The sequence below is a fragment of the Magnolia sinica genome, chromosome 3, assembly GCF_029962835.1.
Source record: "Magnolia sinica isolate HGM2019 chromosome 3, MsV1, whole genome shotgun sequence".
Lineage (NCBI taxonomy): Eukaryota > Viridiplantae > Streptophyta > Magnoliopsida > Magnoliales > Magnoliaceae > Magnolia > Magnolia sinica.
This window is the reverse complement of record NC_080575.1, coordinates 128,921,112-128,928,010: the sequence shown is the minus strand read 5'-3', so window position 1 is coordinate 128,928,010 and position 6,899 is coordinate 128,921,112.

Sequence of the window (6,899 nt, the reverse complement as noted above, 5' to 3'; positions counted from 1 at the left end):
GCTGATACGTTCCCGGTCTAATGGTGCCCGAGACAATGTAGGGTCTTTCCCAGTTGGGTCCCAGTGTACCCGAACCAAATTCCTTGGTGTTAGAAAACACTTTTCGAAGAACCATATCCCCCATTCGAAATCTTCTAATCCTAACTCGGGTGTTGTAGAACCGAGCCACTTGTCGCTGCCGCGCCTCCGTGCGCAGCCGTGCCACTTCTCTTTGTTCGTCCAGAAGGTCAAGTCCGAGTGCAAGGAGTTCTTCGTTTGCTTCTGCATTGAACGTGGTGATCCGAGCCGAAGGTAATCCGATTTCAACGGGAGTGACGGCTTCCGAGCCATAGGCTAGTGAAAATGGGGTCTCCCCTGTGGCTGTTCGAGCGGTGGTTCGGTAGGCCCAAAGAATTTTCGGGAGCTCTTCGGCCCATGCTCCTTTGGCCCGGCCAAGCTTGGTCCGAAGATGTTGCTTGATAATCTTATTAACCGCTTCAACTTGTCCGTTGGTTTGAGGATGATGAGGCGAAGAGTAAACGTTCCGATTCCGAGGTTGTCGCACATCCCGCGAAAGCTTCATTATCAAATTGCCTTCCATTGTCTGAAAAATGGTACGGGTACCCCGAATCGGCAGATAATATTTTTCCATACAAATTCGGTGATCTTCTCGCTCGGTTATTTTAGCTAATGGTTCTGCTCCGCCCACTTCGTGAAATAGTCAACCGCCACCACAACAGCAAACTTGGTCCGACCTTTTCCCATAGGGAGCGGTCCTATGATGTCGATGCCCCACTGTGCGAAAGGCCAGGGACCGGTCATCGGCGTTAGTGCTTCGGGCGCTTGCCTCGGAATTGCCGCGAACCGTTGGCATCTGTCGCATTTTTGAACGAGCTCGCGAGCGTCGCGTTGGATAGTGGGCCAGTAGTATCCCTGTCGTAGGACCTTGTAGGCGAGGGATCGCCCTCCAGAGTGGTTTCCGCAGATTCCTTCATGAATTTCCCGTAACACATAGTTTGCCTCGCTGGGTTTGAGGCACCGCAGCAACGGGGCGTAGTAACCTTTCTTGTAGAGGGTTCCGTTGAATATGGTATAACGGGAGGCTCGAATCTTAATTCGTCGAACCTCGGCACGATCCTCGGGCAACTTTCCTTCGTTAAGGTATTGGCGGATTGGATCAATCCAGGAAGGTTCCGAGTCGATTGTATTGACAACCTCGCTAATTGGTTCGTCTATGCTTGGCTTGTCAACGTATTCGACGGGGACGGACCTGGGTATCTCATCTTCATCGGCTGAGGCGAGCTTTGCTAACAAATCGGCTTTGCTGTTTTCCGCACGAGGGATCCGAGTGACACGACAGAATTGAAATCCGTTGATAAGTTCCTTTGCTTTCTGCATGTATGCCCTTAGCTGGTCTTTTCGTGTCTGGTATACACCGGTAACTTGGTTAACAACCAACTGAGAGTCGCTGAAAATACTTAGGTGCGTGACCTCCATGCTAGCGGCGAGTCGGAGGCCGAGTAACAACGCTTCATATTCCGCCGTATTGTTCGACGCTTGGAACCCAAGTCGTAAGGCGTACTGTATATAGGTATGATCGGGGGTTTCAAGCACAACCCCAGCCCCACTGGCCTTCGAGTTGGAAGAACCGTCGACATACAGATTCCACGGAATAGGGCAAGGGGGAGCGGTCGAGGTCAGAACTGCACCGTCCTTCGGTGTATCATTTACTGAAAGTTCGGTTGAAGACGTTCCCTCGGCGATAAAATCAGCTACGGCTTGCCCTTTGATTGCTGCCTTTGGTCGGTATTGAATATCAAACTCATTCAGCTCGATAGCCCATTTGGTGAGTCGGCCGGAAGCTTCTGGTTTCTGCAGTACCTGGCGAAGCGGAAGGTTGGTCATTACTATGATGGTGTGGGCATGGAAATACGGCCTAAGTCACCGAGAGGAAGTTATTAAAGCCAAGGCCACTTTTTCCAAGCTTTGGTATCTCGTTTCTGCTGGCAATAACGCTTTGCTGACGTAGTAAACCGGCAGTTGCTTTCCTTCGGATTCTCATATCAAAGCCGAGCTCACCGCTGCCTCGGATACCGCTAGGTAGAGGAGCAACGACTCCCCCGGTTCGGGTTTTGATAAGAGAGGTGCAGAACCGAGATATGATTTTAATTGCTGGAATGCTGCTTCACACTCTTCCGTCCAACCCATCGCTTGTCTTCCTTTCAATTGTTTGAAGAAAGGGAGACACTTATCCGTTGCTCTGGACAGGAACCGATTAAGTGCTGCGACTCGTCCAGCCAACCTTTGGACGTCTTTAATGGTTTTGGGGGATTCCATATCAATCAGAGCCTTTATCTTTTCAGGGTTTGCCTCTATTCCTCGCTGACTGACCAAGAAACCGAGGAATTTACCGGAGCCTACTCCAAAAGCACATTTACTTGGATTTAGCTTCATCCGGAACTTCCGTAGGATTAGAAACATTTCTTCCAAATTATTCACATGATCAGCCGCGTGTATGCTTTTAACGAGCATGTCGTCGATGTATACTTCCATGGTTTGGCCTATAAGCCGAGCAAAGATTTTGTTAACTAACCTTTGATAAGTTGCGCCGGCATTCTTCAGACCAAATGGCATCACTCGGTAACAATAAAGGCCTTTGTCGGTGACAAAGGTCGTTTTTGATTTATCTGTTTGATGCATTACAATTTGATTATATCCTGAATATGCATCCATGAAACTAAGGAGCTCATGTCCGGCTGTACTATCTACTAGCTGGTCTATCCTCGGAAGCGGAAAGCTATCCTTGGGGCAGGCTTTATTTAAGTCGGTATAGTCAATACAGACTCGCCACTTCCCGTTGGATTTCTTTACAAGCACGACATTCGCGACCCACTCTGGATAGTGTATTTCTTCTATGAAATTAGCCTGGAGGAGTTTGTTGACTTCCTCTTCGATGATAGCGTATCGTTCAGGGCCGAGCGGTCGCCGCTTCTGTCGGATCGGTCGATACGACGGATCGATGTTGAGTCGGTGGGTCACCACAGAGGGGTCGATCCCGGGCATATCTTCATGACCCCAGGCAAAGACGTCGGCGTACCTACGGAGCAGGGCTATCAGCTTTTCTCTCAAAGGGGACTGCAGAGACGAGCCAATTCGTACCGTCTTGGATCCATCTGTCTCGACCAAGGGGACCGAGACAAGATCCTCGACCGGCTGTCCTCGTTCATAATTCTCGCCCCGAGGATCCAACGATTCGATCGTTAATATGTTGGTCGGACTTTTGTCGGCGGCTCCTTTTACGGCTATCATGTAACATCGCCTCGCATCCTGCTGGTCTCCTTTGACAATCCCGACTCGGTCGGGAATTTCATTGAAAGATGGTACGTGGATACCACGGCCTGGAGGAGACTCAATGAAGGACGGCCGAGTATTGCGTTGTATACTGAGGGTTGATCGACGACTAGGAAGTCAACCATCATCGTCGTCTGACATGGGGCGCTGCCAGCAGTGAGTGATAACGAGACAATCCCTTCAGGCAGTACCTGTCCTCCGGAAAAACCGATCAACGGGGTCCGAACTGGGCGCAGTGTGGATCGTTCGATCCCCATTCTGTCGAAAGCTTGGGTAAATAACACGTCTGCAGATGACCCCGTATCGACGAGTATCCGAAACACTTTTCGGTTAGCGATCGCCAAGGAGACGATCAGCGCATCATCGTGGGGGTGATGGATACCTCGGGCGTCTCCCTCAGTGAACGATATGCAATATCTTTCTCTTTTCCTTTCTTTTGATGGCCGATCTATAATCATGAGCTCGGACTGAGGCTGACTAAGTTTTCGTGCGTGGTTCCTTCGCGCGTTGTTTGAGTCGCCCCCACATTGTGGACCGCCGATGATCGTCCGGATTTCTTCCATAGGCTGACTCTCGCTCGGGCGCGCCTCAGATGCCCCAGCTTTGACCATATGTTCTCTGAGTCGGCCGTCTTTTATGAGTCGCTCGATCTCTTCTTTTAAGTGACGCAATCACTTGTGTTATGCCCGTGATCGCGGTGATAATGGCAGTCTTTATCCTTGTCCCGCCGATTAGGATTACTCCTGAGCTTCTGGGCCACCTAACAAAGCCTTCGTTTTTATTTCCATCAGGACCTCTTCCCGAGTCTTATTCAGGGAGTATATGTGGAAAATTTTCGATCCGGCCGTTTTCCTGACCTCGTCACGCGCTTGATCCTCTTTGCGTTTCCTTCCTCCGGCCGAGTCGGCTTCTTTTTTGGCCGACTCTTTGGCCGAGGTTTTAGTTTCACGCAGGATTCGCGCTTCCTCGGCGTTGGCATATTTATCGGATCGTGCCATAAACTCTGTCAGAGTATCGGGCGGAGTCTTGTCTAGAGATGCCAGGAATGGCTTATCCCTAACTCCTTGCATGAGTGCATTGAGGGCCGTTTCTTCCGAATGTTTTCGAACTTGAAGGGATTCGAAATTAAAACGCTTGATGTAATCTTTTAGTAGCTCTCCCTGCTTCTGAACTACGTTATTCAGATGTGCAGGGGGCTTTAATTTCTTCTTTCCGCCGATGAAGTTGGTGAGGAAGGCGTCGCTCAGCTCAACGAATGAACTGATGGACTTTGGTTTCAACTGTTTGAACCACAGTCGAGCTACATCAGTCAGTGTAAGAGAAAATGCCCGACACATTACTGCATCCGAGGCATCGTGGAGTTCCATATAGGTTCTGAAGCACTCAATATGCTCGGTCGGGTCGGTTTTGTCGGTGAAAGGAGTGATTTGAGGTAATCGAAACCTCTCGGGCAACCGGGCCTTCAGTACCGAGTCTACAAAGGGGGACGATTTCGCTTCGGACCCGGTTGAGTATATATTCCGGCCGTGCTTTATGTCCGCCATCTCTTTTGCCATCTCTTCCCGCACTTCTTTTTTGAAATTTTGAATGTCGGCTTTCCATGGTTCGCTGCTTTCTGCCGTGCCTTCCATGGAAGGGCGATTGCGCCTTCTTCGCTCTATTTCGTGCCGAAGATCAGTCGGGGGGAGGGAGGCGTTGGCTGACTGCGCTGGAGATGGTTCTGATCCGCCTTGGGGTTGGCTCGGCCGGAAAGACTGCGGCGCGGAAGGTTGAGGATCAACCGCCGCCGTCGGTACGTGCGCTGTCTCCCCTTGAGGATGCGGGAGTGGCTGCATTTGCTGCTGATACATTCGTTCCAGCATCTGCTTCATCATATTCATATCGGAGCGGATTTCTTGAACCTCCTTGTCCAACCGCCCATCGTCGCGACCCCGCTGATTGTTGCTTGTTCCAGTCGCCCCTCGTCGGCGGTTGTTAGGTGGGTTCTGGGCTGGGGGAACGGCGATTGGACCCGGTGGCCCTGTAATCGCGTTCTCATTCAAATCTTCTTCTGGGACCGTCCTTCTAGTCATCACCATTGGACTCAGTATAGAGATACGAGATGGCTTTTTGCACGTTCCCACAGACGGCGCCAAACTGTTGATGCAAATGTCTGGTTCGTCCTCCTTTGACCCTTGTATGCCTGCACAGAAAGAGGACAAAGGAGACCCTGGCTCGAGCAGGGGACCCTCCGATGCCAAAGTCAGGCCTGGACTCGGGGTCTCAAAGTATTGAAAGGTTTTTAGAGGGAATTTGTTTCGTACCTCTCAAGGTGACAGGGGTCCTCCTTTTATAGCTGCTGGGGTCCTCCTGATATTGAGCGCGGGATCTTCTCCTGGTATCACGGAGATAAGATCGTGCCCATCTTGAGCCGTCATCTGATCCCGTGAGCTTCGGGGTCGGAGATCTTATCCCAAGATATCCGGGATGAGATTTGACCTAGCGACGGTCGGTCTTGTAAGGTGGTCCGCCCGACACATGCCCGGAACGCTGATAAGTCGTCCGAACCGACTCAACCGTTGTCTCGGTTTAGCGAACCATGCCTCGGATTTGACACATCCTTCGGTGACCCGAGGTATTAAGTCCGAGTCTCGAGGCATTAAGTCCGAGTCTTCGGACTTGTATTTTTGTCCCCAACAATATTAATCTAAAACTTAGGTGACATCTAAAAAGATTTTAATGATAGACGTTCAATCCCCATTGCTTGATATATTGTGGTTCACTTGATCTTTGGATAGGTTTTAGGCTCAAGCATTACGGTAAGCTCCCCAAATGGACAGGCGATTTGGATATAACACATACGTGGTGGCGGGACCTACAAAACTTGGTGACCTCAACACACCATGTGTCGTACACCTGCCAATCCGCTTCCAAATTTTATAACACGTTGTCACTAAGCTAATGTCTGTAAATGAGATTTTTTGGCCATTCCAATCCCTGGTTCTTGGACACTTGTTTCCATAAATAAGACCATTGGATATTTTATTTTTAACTGTCCAATGAAAGTTCATCAATCTAATAACCATATAATCAAATAAGTATAATTATTTGCTTCACATTTCATCAAAATTTTATCCAAAAATTGATCAGTTAAATTTGAATTTATTGTATACCTCGTGTGTAGTTTGTAAGTGCCAGTGTATCATCCATCACGCACTGCTAGAGCATCGAAGTCTTTTTTTCTCGAGCCACTTTATCAGGCTCCAGTACTCCAGTCCCGAGTGAAGCTCGATCGAGTGCATCCTGTGAGTGCACTCGCCTCGCATGTGGTGAAAATGCAAACCTGTGCGAGATCACATCTGCAAGTCGAGCTGTCCCACTGTTTAAATGCCTACTTCTCAAAATCATACCCATCAAATCATAATCTAAGTCGCTCCAGCTGTATAAATGTGGACCTTGGATGAGTGCCGTCTGTTTGCATACGTACCACTTATAATCAGACCGACACTGACGTTCTGAGACAAAGCATCTACACGGTGGAGATGTCATGACGACCGCAACCAAGTTACGGTGGAGATGTCATGACGACC